At 41.0% G+C, this 22,304-nt stretch overlaps 1 protein-coding gene and 1 long non-coding RNA gene across 10 annotated transcripts in view; one reads left to right on the top strand and one right to left on the bottom strand.

Moving 5' to 3' along the window:
* The window catches only part of Lrmda (leucine rich melanocyte differentiation associated), a 1,020,522-nt gene that overhangs the window by 380,747 nt on the left and 617,471 nt on the right, over positions 1 to 22,304 (bottom strand). The gene's annotated exons all lie outside the window — the stretch shown is intronic.
* On the top strand, positions 2,269 to 9,479 carry LOC131424035 (uncharacterized). Its single transcript, XR_009226413.1, has 2 exons — positions 2,269 to 4,827; positions 6,066 to 9,479. It is a non-coding gene; the product is annotated as an uncharacterized LOC131424035 (long non-coding RNA).

Below are 22,304 nucleotides of genomic sequence, written 5' to 3' on the forward strand. Positions count from 1 at the left end.
GCCCACAGGCCCCAGCCTCGGCAGCAGAAGCAATCTATGCTGCCCTGCCATTTAAACGCGAGGAGCCCCGGCTCTATTGAAGCTTGTCATCTTGCCTATTAGCTTGATGTCTTTATTCACAGACCATCTGTACCACGGAGAGATACAGAGGCAGCTAATGTCAATATGAACAAATGCCTCCTCTTTTACAAGAAATGTCAAACACAGGACAGGCTAAGAATGACCCCAGGAATACCAACAGATGTTCACTACAAGCCTCTCAAAAATCAATCCTTTCTACAGGGACTAATTAAGACGAAATAAGGAGCAAAAGTAAAGAAATTTGTGTCATATTATCAGGAACTTCATCCTCACTTTCCAAGCTCATTATGGGCAGATTGGCCTGTGCCCTTTGAAAAAATGCTAAAAGAGGGGATGCAGCTACCAGGGCACCAGGGGGACCTTCATTCGCCTCCAGTTCCAAACTGCAAAAAGAAAAATCACTGCTCAGGAAAAAAAATAAAATAAAGTGTACTTACCCAGGCTGCTTTTACTGGACTAGTTTCTTTAAACAACCACACACAGAACAAATCCATTTTCAGAAAGTTTCAAAAAAATTATAACAGGATAGGAAAGATATGATGTTTTTCAATTTAAAGAAAATAAGAGGGTTTGGCATCTTGGTCTCAGGAGTCCAGGCTAAAGGGGCCGCAGAATGGTCACCTCCTGCAGGGTAAGTGAATGCCTCCTGCTTTCTAAATTTTTCTTATGTTTTCATTCTTTGGAAAAGGGCAGAATCTGATATATCTGTTAGCCTCAAATGAACATAGGCTTGCATTTCCTGAATTTTAAATACAGCTCTTCTCTGACTTTAAAAGAAATATCTACCATCCAGAACATTTGCTGTTCCTGATTAAACCGTTTGTCACATACTCTTGATGGGTAAAAACATTAGCATGCTACGTTCTGATACGGTAGTTCTCAAACATTTCTTCATCTCAGTATGAATTATTGAATGGAGTCCGACCCATTCCCAAGGGTCCCCTTAAGTGAGATGTGATTCTCCACAAGGTGACTGAACCCACCCTTCCTCCCTGCTGAAGTCATTATGGAGGAAGGCATGTGACTCCGCTCTAATTTACATAAATGGGTTTCACTCCAAACTTCAGCATTTTATCGTCATCAGCCACCATTTTCTCATGGCCCCTCTCATAAAATAAGTCCCAAACTTTAACAGTGTTAAAGACACCAAAATACCTTCATGGTTTACTAACCACAAAGCCTAGAGTCACTTCTACAGCACTAGGTATCCATCATGGAGTCTCCACCATGAAATAGTCCACATAGAGGGAGGGATCAACATCTTGGAAAAGAGGATTGGTGGTAGGTTATGAAAATTTGGGGCATGCCAACCTATACAGCAACATGAGACAGGCACACAGATTTCATGATCCACCAAGGCCATTAACTCTGTACTGAAACACATCATTATCCTACTGCCAACACTGTGCCACAAGAGAAGTTCTGAGAATGTGCTGCATAGGTTTGCTCAAATTTCTCTACCAGACCATAGAAAGGTTGATTAGATGATTTTTTTTTTTTTTTTTTTTTGACTGGGAAGAGGCTCAATCTCTTCTGGGTTGTATTTTGTACAATTCCCTCAAAGAACACAGAACAAGTTTTTAAGTAACTGCTCTTAGAGCCTCTGGGTCACACTCTGTTTGACCTGGTAAGGCTGCATAATGCTCAGGTGAAAACATGGCAGAAATCAAACACTGAAACCCTGAAGCTAATAAACATTGATGCATCCATAACTGATTCTCCAAAAGCTAGGCTACAGAAGCACAGCCTGGGAGAAGCCATCTTCAGGAGGCCCTATTAGTTAGTGCTCTATAATGTTGCTCTGAGGATTCTAATCACTCTGGGAGAGTTTTAGTGTCCTTTGTACCTTCACATAGATAGAGCTCCTGTGGCAGTTGTCCCACAATAGGAAGAGTTGCCCAAGGGAAACTCACATCACAATCCTACATAGTCAAACATTCTTGAGAAACCTAAGTATTAACATGACCTGATTTTATCTCTTATCTCTCTTTACTTTTTTTTTTTTTTGATCATTGCACCGAATGTGGCTTTGCTATTAAGTTCCATCATAATTCACTGAAGCATGTCTGTTGTTTTCATGGACAAAACTATTCGGCAAGATGGTCTTCTTCCAACCTAGCACAGATTTCCAATTTGTAAACTCCTGCTCCACGGAGCAAGAAGATGGAAGCAGCCAGTGGATTACCAGTCCCAGGGTTAACTTAATTACTATTAGTACCATGCAAACACAAGAACAAGAGTTATGCGATAGATGGGGCTAACAGAGGAAACCTGGGAGATCAAGAGTCTCCAGAAAAACAATGGTTGAAGATGAAAGTTCAGAGCCCATTAGAACTTTGGAATGACTCTTGAATGTGGGTAATGGACACACAGGACAAATGTAGGAGGTAAGAAGTCAGACTTGTCAGATGAGACTCAGCACAATCCACTTTCCCTTTAATGTCAAAGTGGCCACTCTCGTGAACCTTGTCAATCAGAATGGCGCCATAAGATCGTGGTCTTTGGAGCTGGGGTTGTGGCTCAGTGGTAGAGTGCTTGCCTCACATGTGTGAGGCACTGGGTTCGATTCTCAGCACATATAAATAAATGAATAAAATAAAGGTCCATCAACAACTAAAAACATTAAAAAAAAAAAAAAGATCAAGTTCTTCTCACAAACATGACATCTGTGAAGACTGCGTGTTCAAGGGAACTCAGTGAGACTAGATTCTTCTCAAAGTGCTTCCAGGAAGCAAGAAAGAGGAACTATGGTAAGAGTCTTGCAGGGAACCCCACATCTAATAAAGAGGTATGAACCTTTACATCAAAAGATTCATCAAGAGTTTATTATATGAAAATGGGAAGCCTGGGGTTCTGGTCTTGCTTGACCTCTAGCAGGTAAGTCATTTTACCTTCTCTGGGCCTCAGTTTTCTCACCAGTACTCTGAGTTACCTAATTAGAGATTTCTACATTTCATACTAGATCTGAAACATTTTAAATTCTTTGAATTCATGTTATTTATTTTCTTTTTGTTTCCCCCTGCAGTGCTAGAGATGGAACCCAGGATCTCATGCATACCAAGCATGTGCTGTTAATCTGAGCTGCTCCCCCAGCCCCATACTATCATTTCTACATAGAGCATTCAAGATAGTTTAGAGGTTTTGGTCCCATAAAGCAGCGGATTGAAATGTCAGCTCTCCCTCTCCAATGTGCACTTCATCCCCTAGCAGAGCAAGGGCTGTTCTTGTGTATCTACAGGAACACCCACACTTACACAGGCACAGGTGTGGTTGTCCCACGTTACTCCACAGGACCCACAGTGGCCTCGCCCCGTCCCATCTCAGAACAAACTGTGAGTGATAACTCGGCGTGTTGCTCCGAGCTTTCCACAAGTCCAAGCTGGCAGTCCTTGATGCATTGAGGACCTGGGAAACATCTGCAGTTTTGTGATTCTTCCTCGTTTCCATTCCCACGATGCTCCCTGTGACTGCTTGGATCAGAGAAAGGTCGCCGGCTCCATCTGGCCACCCTGCCCCCCTCCATTCCCTCCCTCACCACTCTCATCCCCCCTAAGGAGTTTCTGCCCATTTTGTCACTTCCACCTGTTCTGACAGGTTCCCCTGCCTGACCCCAAGATAGCCCTTGGGGACATTAATCATATAACAGCCGGAGCCGTGAAAGAAACAAGGGTTTGGCTGGATACTGTTACCGTCTCTGTCACCTACTAATCATGTCCTATGACACAGAAGGGCTTAATCAGATGGTCTGCTCTCTCATTAATCATCCTGGGCTCACTCAAACTTAACAGAGAGATTAAAGTTTAGCTTTGCTGGCTTCCCGTGTCTCCTCCTGTCTCACCCTTTTCTATAGCAGCGTCACCAGGGAAGGTCTCAAGTTCCTTCTGCTTTGCCAACTGGCGGGGCACTGAAATGTCGGTGCCTACGAACACCATGGTGCCCAGGAAGAGAAGGAGGATTCTGCTTCTTTTCTCCTCTCCCCTGTCCACCACATCAACCCACACCCAATCCAGAGAGACGACAATCAAAACCACAGTTGATGGGAAGACTGAAAATCCCAGACCTATGCCTGTACCGGGGAGTCGAACAAAGATTTAAATACAGGAAAAAATACAAGTCAGGCCTGAGACTGGAGAAGGTGGGGTGTTTCTCCTACTGCTCCAAGAACCAGTGAGTGCTTTTTTTGTGTTTAAACAACAGCAAGGAGAATTAAAAAAAAAAAAAAAAGATTTTTTTAAATGATTCATTAAAATAGGTGTTTGTGGCCCAGTTGGCTGGGAGCAGCTGGGTAACAGAGAAGGCTCCCGCTCTGAGAATGGCAGCCCAAGATCATCCTCTCTCACCACTCCGCTGAAATGATAGCCTCAAGCAAGTCAAAAATAGCCTGAATCCTTTACAGAATTCTTTCCAGACCAAAATAAAAATGGCAGAAAGGACCCTCCAAAAATACCCAGTACCGGAGAGCCAGGGTGTATTTCAGCTCAGCTGATTCATTCTTACCCTGCTTGCAATTCTCTGCCCTTCAAAGGAGAAGAGCAAGTCCTGGCAGAGGCCTTCAGCCAAGGGCCTCTCCCCCAGTATTGGTTTTGTACTTGCTCGGTGTGCTGTTGACTTTTGCAGCTCTGTACGATTATGGGAAACAAGGATAATATTTGCCCTCAGAGCCAGGAAAGAACAAATATTTTATCAACATCTAAATCATCTTTCATCTAGCAGGGGAGGAGGCGCTGAATGCCCAGCTGCACACACGTAAGCTGATGAGGGGCAGGAAAGGGGCTGCTTGGGGAATCTTCTACCTGTGTAAACTTGACCTATCAATACCGGGACCACATCCACTGCAAAGGGCTTCCTCTGTGAAATCTAAAATATGTCTGCCCTTCCAGGTACCTCCCACATCCCCACCACTACCCCCTCAGCCCAGAATAACTGCCAAAGTTCTACCATGGTGCCTTTCTCATTTCCAAAGGTACAAGTCAGGCCTGGGACTTGGGAAGGTGGGGTGTTTCTGTGGATATTTGGGGGGAAATGAGGGCTTGCCCTGTTGTTATGTTTGTTTCCATTCATGGATCCTCCACCACTAGCCCAGAAATGACAGTAGGTGGAAACACTATCTTTCATTACACAAAGTATAAATAGTGTAATCTATCAGCGCCGTCAATCACAATGATTGATTACAGGCTGTCATAGAGAAGAGTGACATATTAGAAAAGTTTTGTTAACAATGCCTATTGCTAGTCAGCCTGCCACAGAGGTTGGTGATTAATGTGTTGTCAGCCTGTAATCCCACACCCTTGGCTAATGAGGCAGGAATTTATCATCTTTACAGAGTGGCAGATGTCAGGGAGAAAGGAATCCAAGTGCTGGAAACAATATACTTTTTCTTACTAGGCCTGACAAGTCTGACAGGCCGAAAAAAACCACAAAGCAGCTTTGTATAAGCACCAACTTAAAACGAGGAACTTTTCATTTGGCATCTTCGCTTTAAATAGTGCTGCAAACCAGCCTCTATCCCTTTGGAAGAAAAAAAAAAAAAGGACACAGAGAGAGGAGGGCACAATGCTGAGCTCTGTGAACTCTGCACCTCATTTTGACAGCCAGAGACCCCGAGAAAAGGTTACTGTGGCAAGCAGACAGCTTTCTTTGGAAGAGAAGCCCACAGGAACTTTTCACTTTTACCTGTGAACTTGTGACTGGGAGAAAATGTGGCATTCAAGGGGGCTGGGGATAGCTGCTTCCCCTGCCACTGCCTCAGGCTGGCGTTTACCTGCAGACATGGATTGATTTCTAGAAATACTACCCTTAATATTGGGGATGAGAAATGGCGAGAGAGAGGGAGGGAGGGTGCTTCCCACTGGTCAAGAAAGAGCAACACAGAAGGGAGGGAGGGCCCTAGAAAATGACTTTCACCAAAGCTCTGCTTATTTTAAGCCACATTCAGATAGAGTCTCACGGTCTTTCTTCCCAACCATCTCTTTGATTTTTCATAGTGGACAAGGACTAAAATCTCTCCAAGCCTAAGAAAATTCAAGCCCAGACAAGGAGAAGCCTCCAGAGGCCCTTTTAAGAGCTGCTTGTCCCTGGACACTCCCTCCTCTCAACTGCAGTTCCCATCCTTCCCATAATTCTAACAACAGAGAAGACCTTGGGGGTGAATCTGGCATCTTCTGAGACACTAGAAGATGACTGTGAATATTTCAACTTGATCTAGGCTGTCCATTCGGTTCCAAAGAACTCAAGCACTCCACACCACAGGAGACACTCAACTTTTCCTAAGAACTATCAAAGAAACTGCCAACTAGAAGATTCAAACTCTTTTTTTTTCACTACCCATGCATTCTGCCTATACTCCAGTTAGCAAGAGAAAGTCAAAGGGGAAAGGCTTCAGTTAAGGAGGTTAAGTCCTCTGGTTTGGAAACTTCTCCATACCAGCACCCTGCCAAGATGGTAATGTGTTGCTTATTCTCATGTCAGTTTCCAAGGATGGGGGCAAATCTTAAGTGGCAACATTCTGACAGATGTAATCCTTTTTCAAACACATACCTCCGCTAATGTAGACAAATGCAATGCAAAAAAAATGGAAACAGCAACCAGAGGAGAAAAACTCTGCCTTCTGTCAACAGCACCCTCAGGCAAGAACACACAGCAAAGCATTAAGTAATTTAATCTCCAAAAGGGAGCCTTCTGGCATTAAGGCTACTCCGAAGTCCAAGGGGCCAGGCCACACCCTGTGCAATGAGCAATGGGCTTAGTGGCCAGGAACCCACAAGCTCAGATGGAAAGCCAGGGAAATACCCAGGGCCCAGTGGGTCTTCCCCAGAGCCAAGGCGCTGAATGCTGCTGACCTGGGGGATGCCTTCCCTGCATGGGCCTCAGGTCAGAGGCTGGACAGTTGGAGGCTCTGGGTGGAAGTGCCCCTCCTTCCATGGCTCTTTGGGAGATCAGCACAAGAAGCAAGCTGAACCCTGATGCTAATCAGGCAGCTTTGAGTGAAGGGTGACGAGGGCCGGCGCCGACTCCACTCTGCCCGCCCAGGCCGCCATCCTGGCCACAGATCTCACTTAGCGATAAGCAGGGGACTGCGCAGGCTCCCTACTACTCTTATCTTGCATGCACTGATGTGCTCAGGAAGAGGGGACCAGGGAACCCTGCTCCCAGAGCCTTATGGCAGAAGCTGGGGTGCTTTGCCGGGCTCCCTACACCCCCTACTCACCGCTGCAAGGAGACAGAGCCCTCCTTCGCCAGCTCCTCCAAGTCTGCCAACCCCCTCCTCCCTCGGCGTGCTCCCTCATGCAGCTTTCATTAACTCCCTCGGCCGGCAATTTCCATCCATTTGACGACAGATTAGAAGTGGAATTCAAAAAGAAAGTCACTTGACCTCCCATAATGTGCTTCTCTTAATTACATTAAAGATTTTCAAATGTAGCCATACTGGGTTTGACAGGTAAGGTTTTAATCAACTTCAGGTGGCCACTTTTAAGTGCTCCCTGGACTGGAGCCGCAAAGTTGGCGTCACCCACGCTCCCAACGTGGTTCTAATTTAAATGGCTAATTTTGACACGGAGAAAAGATGAGAGGCCACGGGGCCCCACTGCTTCGGTGGGCGTGATTTCTAAATTAGGATTAATGCAGCAAGCTGAAGCATGGTCGCAGGTTTATTTTATGGAGGTTGGAGCAAGTAAATAACATTTATCCTTTGTATACATCTGCATATAATTACAGCAAAGTTTTCTTGTGTGTTAAATTATACAAACTCTTCAAAAGTGGGTGCCTAATGTCTTTTTCTAAAGCTGTGTTATTATTTTGGTCAAAAGTTGTTTACATTAAACAAATTCAATTTACTAAACTTTGACATGTTTGCACAACTGCATATAATTTATGCTGGAAGCCTGAAGCATGACTTTCAAGTGAACTTTCTTGGTTCAAACTTGATAGATTAGGCATTCAATGTTGAGGGGTGGTGGCTTGCTCCATCCAGGTTTTGTGGCCAATTGAACTGATTTGGTTTTCCTCTCTCAGAATATTTTAATCATTGGGTAAATGTGTATCGAGTATCCACTGTGGTCCAAATATTAATGCTGGGTCCTGAGGATATAATGGTGTGCAAAAAAAGATACAGTCCCAGGCTCAAGGAGTTCAAGGATTATTTAAGGAAACAGAGAAGCAAAATAACTTGTGAAGACAGTCTTTAAATCGCAAAGACAACAAGAAAGTAGCATCCATGCTGCTTTGAGGATTCATAAACTAGCAGGATCTGTCTGAGCTTGGGGGAATGCTGGCCCAGGGAAGTGATAGCATGAGCTGAGAACGGGAAAGACAAAGACAAAGTAAAAGGTTAACTTTGGTGGGATGGAGAATGTTACCTAGAAGGGACCAAAAAGGTAAGTGGGAGTCTGCAACAGGTACCCTTGTCTGTGAGGTAGCTGGAAAGGGGGTAGTAGGGCCAGGCTCCCCCCCAGGGCATAGCTTATTTTAGGAATACTGTCTTTATCCAAATAGCAGGACTAAGTGCAAGGTTTGAAGCAGGGAGCTCAACTTTTTGTTTGTATTTTGCAAAGATCTATTGAAGGGCAGAGTAGATGGCAGGTCTGATGGAGTTGGGCTAGTTCAGAGGCTTTATAGTAATTTAGAATTTTTTTTTATCTGCCCATAGCTTTTATTTTATTTTTTAATTGATTTTTTAAAAAAATAAATGACAGCGGAATACATTACAATTCTTATTACACATATACGGCACAATTTTTCATATCTCTGTTTATATATAAAGTATGTTGACGCCAAATTGTGTCTTCATACGAGTACTTTGGATAATGATGTCCATCACATTCCACCATCTTTGCTAACCCCCTGCCCCCTCTCTTTCCCTCCCACCCCTCTGCCCTATCTAGAAACAAAACCCACCCTCCTGAAGTGGTTTGACCTAGGGTGATGGTAGTACAGAATGACAGTGGATAGCTTTGAGGGATGGTGAGGGGGTGATGTTGATGGGATGTTGAGACAGACTGGTCGACTCCGGTTTCTGACTTGTAAAGCTATAGGGACCTAGAACCATCCACTGAGAGCTCAGAGTCTGTTATGGTTTAGATGTGAGGTGTGCCCCAGAAAGCTCACATGTGAGACAATGCAAGAAGATCTGGAGGAGAAATGATTGGGTTATATCCTTAGCATAATCAGTGAGCTAATCCCTGATAACTGAAGTGGTAGGGTGTGACTGGAGGAGGTGGCAATTGGGGCGTGGCTTTGGTGTATATATTTGTATCTGGCAAGTGGAGTCTCTGCTTCCTGATCACAGTGTTGTGAGCTGCTTCCCTCTGCTCTGCCATCTTGTCCCGCTATGGTGTTCAGCCTCATCTTGAGCCCTGAGAAAACTGTGAGCCCTCAAATAAACTCTTCCTCCTCTATAATTGTGCTGGTCTGGTCCTTTAGTCACAGCAGTGAAAAAGCTGACTAAATCAGAGTCTCTGAAGGAGGGTGGGCTGGGTACATGAGGAACATGAGGGGCCTTTGAGGCATCTGAGACCTGTCATCAGGTAGAGAGAAACAACTTTCTGGAGCTCGGAGGACCCCCCCTGAGTATATATGGATATGAATGAGTCCTTCAACAGGAAGACCACAAACTGAGAAGAAGACAGGCCCTTGGGCTGGTCTTCAAGACATTTCAATACTCACTGGCTGAGAGAACAGGTGAGTCTGTATAGAGAAGGTAGAAGGGCAGTCAGGGAGGTGGTTGGAAAGCCACATGGGCCACAAAAGCCAAGGAAAGACAGTGGTTCAAGAAGACGAAGTGAGCTGCTTCTAGTGCTGCTTAAAAGGCCAAAAAAAGATAGGCACTGAAAGTCCCACTGGATTTGGGAACATAGAGGTCACAGGAGCATTAAGCTGAGGGTGGGATAATGGAACCCCAATCCATCCTGACCCAGACTGGAGTAAGTTGTTAAACAAACTGAAGATAACAGCATGGAGACCATAGGAGTGGAGAAATCTTTTTAAAAAGATAGGCCCTAAACAAAGCAAAGGCGGAAGAGGGCTTCATGTAGAGTGGTTGGTTGGAGAGTTCTCAAAATCTGATGGGAAAGCCTATGTTGTGAGGAAGAGGCAAGATAAAGAAGGAAACACAGACTGTTTCTCCTAGAGGGGAAGATGCGGATGGCATCCATCACACCAGAGGAGGAGCTAGCCTTAGATAGGAAGGAGGCTTGATTGATTTGTGTATTTCCAGAAGAGAAGATTTCTCTTGGGAATGAAATGAACATTCATCAGCAAACCAAAAGGCAGCCAACAAGAATGGAAGTCTTGTCACCGATACTGTTAAGGTGAGCTTGACACCATGTGCTCATGAATTAGCTCATGCCCAGGCCCACTGTAGTCCAGGAGATGTGCGTGGAGGATCCTCAGTACCAACCTCAGCACCAGAGTTCAGGACATCTGGTGATGGAGGACCACTGAGAGGTGCTAGGATGGAGGGAGGGCATTTGGTAGGTTCTTCACATTTTCACATCTTCTCTATCCTTCCAGGAACATGCTGCCCACTAATAAGTATCTCCAAGGTGTTCAGCTACTCTTGGCCTTGTGAAAGACCCAGAGAATGTTAAAAGTGTGACTGCCATCTGTGCATGGTTCACAATGCACTTACCTAGGACAAGCATATGTAATGCAAGAACAATAACTCAGCAAGAACAGGGTCAAGGAGCTGGTCAGGAAGGCTTCTTGGAGGAGGCAGAGCCTGAGTTATATGGTAGGTTAAGTAGGCTTTGGATAGGTGCTGAGTAGAGGGCAGGTGTGGAGTTCTATTCCTGACACACTTCATGTTTTATCCTAATAATAAAAACATTTAATCGAAGAAAAATGGAGAATAAAAATATGACAAAAATAAATCAACTGCAATTGCAGAACCCAGAGATAAATATGAGTATAAACTTGGCTAATTGTCTTTTCCTTCTTTTCTCCAATTATGTGTTAGGAGCAGATCTATATGCAGACACAACACACACACACACACACACACACACATACATATACATACACACAGAGGGAATATGAATCTGTTTATCCTAGTCTCTTGTCTTCTAGAAGTCTTTCTGGGTTTCTGATGTGAAGATTGCTGATTACATTACACATATGCATCATTAGACATCAAATCCCTCCACAATCCCAATACCAGAGACAGCTACATCTAGTCAGGTCATGGGTTGGGCCAGGGTAAGTGCCCCAGTGACTGATGGCAGATGTGTTGACTGATCTATTGTATTAGAGACCCATTACCAAAGAATACCTTCCCAGGCTGCAATCAGGCCCTCCTCCTTCCCAGGCTCTAGGGATGAGACAGTTGGAGGCCAGTATTTCCCCAGGTTCGAAATGAACAGGGATATGGCAGGCATATTTCCATTTGGTATAAATTTCATAGTTTTCCAATTCTTTTAGATTCTGAAGTTAATTCTACCTTCTACTATAGGGGATGTGACTGTTCTTAAGATAAAGCCATAATGAATTGGGCTCAGGGTCTAGAAATGACCCATTTTATCTAAGGAGAGAAATATTCATGGACAGAGTACCAGAAATCAACATAAAAAGGTTGAAGAAAATTTAAAGAAAGGTCTATTTAAAGGGTAGGAAGCAAATAGGCCTATTGATGGGCCCCAGATATTATCAAAAGGGAAAAACTGTTAGCAGCCATAGAACTAAAGGGTCAAGGCGGGGAAGAGTGTTCATAGAGACAGAATTGGAGTCATGGAGCAAGGCTGAATTCATGGTCCTCCCCAGAGACAGAGGTAACCAGCACAGATGGGCTGTGTAGAACCAAGAGGCAATCTCATTACATTCTAGAAACAGAGTAAGACAGGTCTGGACGCAACCCCAAACTGCCATGAGTCAAATGACTGAGGCCATGAATAGGGACAAGATGTAAGAACATCATCTATATGCATCTGAGATGCTTTTAATCAATGCTACATCTCAGCTTCACCTAGGACCTTGGGAGAAATGCAACTTCACAGACCACCATCCCAGTCCTACAGAGTCAGACACTTGGGAGTGGGGCCCAGAAACCTGTTAGAGTGAGCCCTGAGCCCTGCAAGCTGCAGTTTGAGAACCACTACTCTAAGTGAATGCATTTCCTTTGTCAAGAGGTGGAAGGAACCACACCTGGAAGGGGTGAACCAGCCCAGCCGAAGTATCTCATTAGCCAGGTCCTGGCCTCTATCCTTTCCTTCCCCTGCTGGAAAAGGCCCAGAATCTGAAAATCAGGGAGGCTGCTATGGAAGATCAATGCCTGAAATAAGCTCTCTGAAGCTCTGGCTGCATCTGGGCAGAAACGGCTGCTCTGGGACTCCAGAGGGGATATTTTAGAATGATGGAGCCTCTGTTACCAGAAGCCCCTGCCTCTGAGGACTCTCTCCTCACTCCAGTAGAAGAATGGACATGATCAGGACTCCGCTATTGCTAACACCACTGGGAGATGATGTATTTCTGCTAATGGCACCTTCTGTCGCTACGGAGGAGTGGCTCCAGCTTCCTCTTGTCCCGCAGAGAATCTGGCAGCCTCCAGAAGATGTAGGAGAGACCTGAGGACATTTGGAAGATGCACTGCGCAGGAAGGGTGTTTTCAATTTGATTTACCTTCCGTCTCCTGCGAGGAACCGAGAGTTAGTAGCATACTGCATCACGAGCCCAGCACGCACCAAGAGTGGGCCTGGGGGAGACTAAATGACCCTTGTCAAGCATATGAAGGGTGATCACATGGGTGCTTGTGACTGTCTCCTCTGAAGACACAATAAGTGAGAATTAGTTTAAATACAGCAGGAGGGACACAGGAAGGGAACGGGTAAATGACACAGGGATATTTTATGGCTAGAGACCAATAGGGGTCCCATCTACTGCCTGAAGAACAAAGTGTTGGTAAATTTCCTCTCTGTTTGCTATTGACAGGATTGTAGTGAAAGCAACTTTTGTGGAGGTTAAGTAAGACTTTAAGTTCTTAAGTGCAGCTGGTGAAAATATTCAGGGTGCTTAGGTTTTATACAACACAAATAAACCAATCACAAAATTGGAAGACCTCTTACCCCTCAGTCATGTTCACATTTACTCCCAGGCACTTGATACTATTGAAGGCAGAAGAATTATGCCAAATGGAAGTCCTATCAGTGTCAACAAGACTTACATCTACCCATTCAGTGTGCGGTTATTGGAAGTTTTCTGGGACTGCTGTCACAAATTACCACAAACCTGGTGACTTCAAACAACAGAAATGTATCCTCTCACTGTCCTGGAAGCCAGAATCTGATATCAAGGATTTGGCCGGACCAAAAACTCTGAGGGAAGAGTCTTCCCTGGGTTCTTCCAGCTTCTGGTGGCTCCAGGCACTCCTGGGCTTGGGGCTCTATAATCCAGTCTCAGTCTGTCTTCTCATGGCCTTGTCTCTTGGGTTTCTGGGTCGGTTTCCCTTCTCTTCACTTGTAAGAACTTATTGAATCTAGGATCCATCCTAATCCAGAAGGATTTCCTTGTTCTGGGCTCCCTACCTTTCTTACATATGCAAAGACTCTTTTTCCACATAAGATCACGTTCACAGATTCTAGGTAGACATTTTTTTTTTTGGGGGGGATTATTTAACTTCTTAGAGACACTTATTGATGAACTCCACAATGTTCTAGAAGTGGAGGATACATTGATGGAAGAAATGTAACCCAAATCCTGCCTTTGTGGATCTTTAATTCTATCAGGAGGAGACAGATGATAAATATTAAGCATAATTAATAAGTTCAATGTAGTTTCTTAAAAAGTGGTAGGTGTTCTGGGAAAAGATAATGTAGAAGGAGGTATAAAGGGGCCCCTGACTGCTGAGGCAATATTGGTAGGCACAAGTACCCACCTATTTGCAGTACCAAGTAGAGAGGCTCAGGGAAGCCTAAAAAGGTGACATTTTAGCAAGGACCTAGAGAAAGGAAAGTAAGTGATGAAATACATACCTGACAGAGGAGACTTCCAGACAGAGAAAATGGCTAGAGCAAAGGCCCTGGGGTAGGAGCTTGCTTGGCATCTCTAGAAACATCAAGGAAGTCTGTGTGCTTAGACACATTGAGAAGGGTTAAGTATGGGAAGCCAGAGACATGAGATAGTCAAGCCTTCCAGTGGAATGGGAAGCCAGTGTGGGATTTGTATAGAGGGGTGACCCACAAACCATCCTTCATCTTCCATCTGCCTGCTCATATTCAAAACTACAGCCTATTTTTGTAACCTTAGCAGAAACCTAGAAGGAAAAAGAAGGCACATTCCCCCTTATGTGTTTAAAAGCAGAAACTAGTTACAGGAGTGTGTTCAAGACAAAGCCTAAAGCACCAGGCTTACAACAGCAGAAATCAATTAGTAAGACACGTATGTGGAGGGCTCTGGAGCTATGAAGGGAGAGAAGGAGCAGCCTAGCATGAACCCGTCCAAACCCAGTTAGAAACCAGAGGGCAGTGGGATCATACCAACACCAACCTGCCAGGAAGCAAGCAAGGTAAAGTAGAAGAGTAAAACCCGGGCCTGGGGAACACACAGGGAAGGGGTAACCTAGCCAAGCCATCCTTGGATGTTCTGTGGAGAGGGCAGAACGATGAACCTTGTCCACATGGGCCTTCAGGGTTTGCATTTGGGTAGTAGACAGACATTAAGTGAATATGCACACACAAAAAGGCAAATCCCGGAAGAAACTCTATTGTACTTGGAAGACCAGAATAGTGCAGAGCTTTTAACCTAAGGGCAGTCTGAACCTTGTTAAAGCAGCTAAAATTCTGACCAAAAACACCCTGTCATTCTGACTCCAATAATCAAGAAAGATACTATCCAATACAATCTGGGGAAGGACCTGAATTTATTAGCACATAACTCCCATGGCTTACCATAACCCAAAGGACTATAAATATGGACATCTACCTCAGGAAGGGTGTGACAATGATACAGATCCATCCTGCTAGCCTTGCTCAAAAGCCGAGCTCAGAGCCCCGCCACTGGAAATGCCACCCACTGATGGGACCAGTGACTCTCAAGGTGGGAAGAGCATTGAAGGTCACATAGTCCAGCAACTCTGCACAATGAGGAACCTCTCCTATAAGCAACTCTAAACCACTCAAACCACTTCTTTACACACAACTGCAGTTTGTCATGTTATATCTTACATCTAATAAAGTTGTGAAATTGTTAGAAAAGCTCTTAAGGAGACCCAAAAATTCATTCTAAGAAAAACTACAAAGGCTCCTAGGTAAGAATAGTCAAAAGATAACCTTGTCTTTCTCATCAAAGCCTTCTAGGAAGACTGAAAATCTAACAGGAATATGATTAAAATGAGAATCAAACTGGTCATAGTGGTGTGTGCCTGTAGTCCCACTACCCAAGAGGCCGAGGTGGAAGGACCACTTGACACCAGGAATCAGGCCAGCCTGAGCAACATAATGGAGCCCCCATCTCGAGAAACAAATGGAAAAAAAAAGAAAAAAATTAATCAAAAGGGGATAGTCGTTTCCCTAGGAAGTTAAACATAAAATTACCGTAAGACCCAATTCTACTCCAAAGTATACACCCAAAAGAATGGGAAACAGGTACTCAGTTGTCTGTATTGCACATTCATTGCAATACTATGTACAATAGCCAAAATGTGGACACATTCTAAATGTCCATAAAGGATAAATGGATCCACAAAATGTGGTATATTCCACAAGGGAATATCATTCAGCTATAAAAAGGAATAAAACACTGGTACATGCTGCAGTGTGGTGAATACAATATGGTGCTAAATTGAAAAAAAAAAAAAACCAGTACAAAAGGTAACATAAGACTTTGTTTAGGATAAATGTATAACTTTACTTATATACATACTTATAATATATATAGGAAATAGATACATCTATGGAAACAGAATTCGAATTGGTATTTTCCAGGTACAGGGGGAAATAGGAAGGGGGAGAAACTGTTAATAGGTAAGGAGTTTAGCTCCAGAGCAATGGGAATGTTTGGAACTTGTGGAGGTGGTAGTTGCACAACACAGTGAAAACTCTAAACATCACTACATTGTTCACTTTAAAATAGCCAATTTTTTTAAAAAAATTTTTTTAGTTGTCAGTGGACCTTTATTTTATTTATTAAGAAGTGGTACTGAGTATTGAACTCAGTGCCTCACACATGCTAGGCAAGCACTCTGCCACTGAGCCACAACCCCAGCCCTAAAATAGTCAGTTTTACATAAATTTCACTTCACTAAATTATTTTTTTTAAGGGAAAGGGATGAATATGTTAAGAAAACTGGGCCGTATTAGAAGTGTTGGCTGAAAAGATACAAATTTGGAACTAACAAAAATAAGCAGGTAACAAACTCCAGGACCAAATTACACCAACAGGTGGCATGGGAAGAAAATATATATCAGTTCAGAAAGGAAATGGCCAGTAGTTCTTTAAAAAATCAGTAGTTATTGTTTTGTATTATATTATAAATCCATCAGAAACTGATAACTTTTTATAAAATAAAAATGAATTACTAGGACTTCTGACTTTTTCCTAGAACATAGAAAGCTGAAAAGAATATCATTCATGCATTAACAAGAAGAAAGCCCTGAATCGTTTTTTAAATTGTTATTTTCCTTGGTCCCATCTGAGAACTGACTGGGAAGAAGATAGGGCCCCATCAAAGAGAGAAAATGTCAGCTAAAATTGTCAGGAGATTTCTAAAAGCCAAGTATGGGTGAACATGAGAGAACAGAGTCCACAGGAGCTGCGGACACAGGGGAGTTCACACCCACTCGTCTCCAAGGACCTCTCTGTGTGTTCAAGTGAAAAACTGGGACCAGGGCCTGGCAAAGCTGCCCTCCGTGGTGCAGGCCTGCCGGAGAGGGTGTATCCTGTGACTGGAAAGACACAGAGCTCCTCACGCATACTTCCTCACTAAAAGAATAAAAATCTTACATTACTGGGAAAGAGTCAGCATATCTTGTCATGCTGGAGATGTACTATATCTGGAGAAAGAATGAAAGAGTAAAAACCCTCAATCCCTGGGAAAGATACAGGAAATGATCCTGGACCCTGACTAATAAAGATCCCTTGCACTGGGAAAAGGGAAATCGTTGAACCAGATCCACCCAATCAAAGCAAAGAATATCATCAGGAATCAAAAGGGGTTTTTACAGAATGATAAAGAGGTCATTCAAAACAGAACACATAGTCTGAAATGTGTATGAACTGAATGACAGAGCTTCAAGATACAGGGAGCAAAAAGTGATAAAAGTCAAAGGAAAAGTAAACAAATCCATGGCTACTGACAGAAACTTCATCACTCCTTCCTAAGTAATGAGTAAAACCAGCAGAAAACCTGAACAACCCCATCAACCAACCTAACTGACATTATGAAACTTCATATGAAACAAAGGCAGAAATACCTATTCTTTTTAAGTACGTATGGAATATTCACTGAAATGGACCATATCCTGGGTAATAAAACAAACCTCAACAGATTATGCTTAGTGAAGCTAGCCAATCCCTAAAAAACAAATACCAAATGTCTTCTTTGATATAATGAGAGCAACTAAGAACAGAGCAGGGAGGAAGAGCAGGAAGAAAAGATTAACATTAAACAGATACATGAGGTGGGATGGAAAGGGAGAGAAAAGGGAAATTGCATGGTAATGGAGGGAGACCCTCATTGTTATACAAAATTACATATAAGAGGTTGTGAGGGGAATGGGAAAATAAACAAGGAGAGATATGAATTACAGTGGATGGGGTAGAGAGAGAAGATGGGAGGGGAGGGAGGGGGGATGGTAGAGGATAGGAAAGGTAGCAGAATACAACAGTTACTAATAGGGCATTATGTAAAAATGTGGATGTGTAACCGATGTGATTCTGCAATCTGTATTTGGGGTAAAATTGGGAGTTCATAACCAACTTGAATCTAATGTATGAAATATGATATGTCAAGAGCTTTATAATGTTTTGAACAACCAATAAAAAAAATTAAAAAAAAAAAAGAATTTAAATCATACAAAATATATTATCTAACACGCAACATTAAGCTAGTAATGGATACAGAAAGATACCTGGAATATCGCCAAGTATATGGAAATTAAACAACATAAGTCTAAAGAAGTTTTTGGATGAAAGAGAAAGTCCTAAGAGAATGTTTTTTAACTGAATGAAAGAAAACGACAAGAAAAAAATCTCAGATGCAGATAATGCAGTACTCAGAGAGCAATTTATAGCACTAAAATGCCTATTTTAGAACAGAACAATCCTATCAAACTAATAATCTAGGTTTCTACCTTAAGAAACTAGAAAAAGATCAAAGTAAATGCAAAGCCAGTAGAAGAAAGGTATTTATTAAGACTAAAGCAGAAATCAAGAAAATAATGAAACAATCAGTAGTACCAAAATCTGGCTCTTCAAAAAAATCAATATAATTAATAAACATCTAGTCAGATTTAACAAGCAAAAAAGAAAAATAATGCAAAATAACAGAATCAAGAACGAAGAGGGGGTATTAATATAGTCACTGCAGATATAAAATTTCAATGAAAAAATACTATAAACATTAGGCCCCCAAATTCAATAACTTAGATATAGTTGAAAAATCCCTTTGAAGACACAAACTACCAAAGTTAACTCCAAAGCAAAATATATAACCTAAAATGGTCCTATATCAATAAGAAACTGTGTTTGTAGTTAAAAATCTTCTCAGCATCTATGATATCAGTGACAGTGAAAACCTACAGGACAGGATATATCAGCTGATAAGTTCTTCCAAGCATGTAAGTAAAAAATAACAACAATTCTACATAAATTCTTAAAGAAAACAGAAGAGGAAACAATTTGAAGCTCATTGTGTAAGGCATCATACAGACAACAAAACTAGCTAAGGAAAAAAAAATTACAGGAAAACTATAGACCACTATTCATCATGCACAGAGATTTTTTTTAAAATGTTAAAAAATGAGCAAATAAAATTTAGCAATATGTTAAAAATAAATTAGTACAACATTCCTAAGTTGGGTTTATCCTCAAAATGCCAGGTTGGTTCAACATTCAAAAATCAATCAATCAATGAAATTCACAAATACAAAGACTAAAGAAGTCCTTAAGTCTTTTAAAGAAGTCTGCTTACTTCATTGGGTGGAGAAAAATATTTGATAAAATGCAAAATTATTTGTGATAAAAATTCTCAGCAAAATGGAGACTAGGAATTTTCTTATCTGATAAAGGGCATATACAAAATTAATTTAATGGCTTAGTTCTGACAGATCATATTCCTTTTAAGACTGGGAATAAGGTAAAGTTATCTACTTCCATTATTTCTATTGAAAGAAAACTACAAGAAAAAATGTCAGATGCAGATAATGCGGTTCTAAAATAGGCATTTTAGTGCTATGAAGGGGTAGTACTAAGGTACTGTGGTTCTAAGTACTATTGTGCTAAGCTGTAGAACAAGGCACTAAAAATAAGTAAAGAACATTCAGATTGGGAAGGAGAAAATAAAACTGTCTATATTTACAGGTAACATGATTGTCTATTTGCAAAAATATCAACTTACAAAAAACAGTCCTAAAAATAATAAGTGATCTTGGGAAAGTTCCAAGAAACAATTATATTTCCACAAACTAGCTCTAAATAATCAGAAATCAAGATTAAAAATAGTGTCCTATACAATAATATAAAAACATAAAATATTAATTTATTAATCTACAAAATATGAGCAGGATTTATATGCTGAAAACTATAAAACACAGATGAATGACATTTTAAAAGATCTAAATGAACAGACAAGTATACCATTTTCATAGACTCAATATTGTTAATTCTCCCCAAAACACCCTAGGCATTCAAGATAATCCCAACTAAAATCCAGCAAAAATTTCCATAGAAACCAACAAGCTGATACTCAAATTTATAGGTAAAAGCTAAGGAACTACAATAGCCAAAACAATTTTTCCAAAGTAGTGCAAAATCAGAGGATTTATACTAATTTCAAAATATACTACACAATGATTCAAGCAACATGATGCTGATGAAAGGTTAGACACAGTGAGACAGATAGAGTTCAGAGAGCCCTCACCTGTATGTTACCTACTCATTTTTGACAAAGAGGCAAATATAGATGAAAGAATAATAATCTTTTAAACAAATGAAGCAGAAACAATTTCATACACATATGCAAACAATATTAACAACAATACTATCCCAGGTATAGGTTGACCTATATCAGACACCATGTACAATTTATAGCTCAAAATGAATTATAGACTTAAATGTAAAACCTAGAGCTATACAATGTTTAAAATAGAAGAGGATAAAAATCTTTGTGATCTTGGATTAGCCAAAATTTCTTAGATATGGTTATGCAAGTATGATCTACAAAATAAAAAGCTGATAAGTTGGACTTCATCAAAATTTAAAACTCTTGCTCTTCTAAAGACAATAAATTAATAAGTTAAAAATAAATAAATTATACCTAGATCATAAAAAGAAATCTCAAAACCCAATATAAAGAAACAAAGATCAATTTTTTAAATGGGTAAAAGATTTGGATAGACTTTAATCAAAGAAGACATGTGGCTTGCAAGTAAGTACATGAAAGGGAACTCAACATCATCGGTCATTAAGGGAATGGAAATAATGACCACTACGTACCCACTGCAGTGGCAAAAAAAAAAAATATGTAGCAAAAACAATAAGGTCTTGACAATATCAAGTTATGGCAAAAAAGTAGAATAACTGGAATCTTCATATATTGCCATAAATGAAGCCCTTTGGAGAATAGTTGGACAATTTCTTGTAGTTAAACCCCATGAGACGCAGGAATCAGACTTCCAGATAGTTACCAAAAAGAAATGAAATCGTGTATATAGACTTCATGTTCACACAAAAACTACACAAATGTTAATAGCTTTACTTATAATCACCAAAATATGGAGGCAACCTAGATACCCCTCAACTTAGGAAAAACTCTGCTACCTTCAGACATGGGATCCTACTCCTCAATAAACAGAATGAACTATGGATACACTCAACAAAAGGTCAAGTGCATGACAGAAGGCAGAAGAAGCAGTACTCAAAAAAAATGTATTATAGGATTCAATGTCTTGAAAAACCAAAATTTTAGAAACAGAAATTGAATCAGTGCTGCCAGGGAGAGGGGATGGTGGGATTGGCTGACTACAGAGGGACAGGAGGTAATTTGCTGGGAAGATAACTGTTCTTTATCTTGGTTGTTATGGTAATTATCAGAACGTACATGTTTATCCTGACTCATGAAATTCTACAGAAAAAAAGAGGGTAAATTTTTCCTCAATAAATCTGATTTTAATAGAGTAGATCTCTACTCTTCTCCTTAGTACTTTCTTGGAAAGAAACCCAGTAAGTAAAAACAAAAAAAAAAGCCAGTGGAAGAATACTATGAATCATATCTTCTCAGTTATATGAAAAACTTGAGGTGGGGGCATGGGGTACAGCACCTTACTTGTCAAATACAGAATGATTTTAACAGTAGTTACCTCCATTAAAGTAAGCGTATAATACGTAATATGTTTGTATTAAAAATAGCCTCTAAATTGAATTTCTAGATATGGAAATGCTACATTACCTTAGAAGTTTCTAAATGCTTACTCATAATCCTTGTACTTATCTTATGGACCTGTTTAATTTTCAGACTGGCACCAGTCCACAGACAACTTTGGTACTGATATAGATAATTTCCTGGAATAATAATGTAATATATATGTTGAAAATTAAAAGTAAATAATAATGAGCAATAGTATAATGTATAATACAAAATAATATGTAATTTTATTAAATCTATCTATTCCCTTTCAGATATGTAGCATTCCTAAGCCATAAAAGATTAAAAAGTAATATGTACAATATAATTGTATTTTTATTTCATAAATATTTACCTTTCATATATGCACACACATATATAAAATTCTAATAGTTCATATATCAATATTATTTCTAAACAGGTTTATTATATTTGTTTTATTTCTTTCCTTGGTATTTATTTTCTAATTTATTTACAAAACACATGCATTACTTGAGGGATAAAAAAGTCTCTTTTGTAAGTAGAGAGAAAGATGTGTGTATCTTTCATTTCAGAGGACAGGCTCATCAAAGACCAAAGGTCAATTCAAAATTTGTCCCTACGGGCTCCTGGTGGACCAAAACCTAGCTCACATCTTCTGGAAAGTACTGCTCAGCTCACTCATCCTTATTTCATTCCT

This window comes from Marmota monax, unplaced genomic scaffold (genome assembly GCF_021218885.2).
Source record: "Marmota monax isolate L192 unplaced genomic scaffold, Marmota_monax_Labrador192_F-V1.1 WCK01_AAM20220418_F8-fsc00019, whole genome shotgun sequence".
Taxonomy (NCBI): Eukaryota; Metazoa; Chordata; class Mammalia; order Rodentia; family Sciuridae; genus Marmota; species Marmota monax.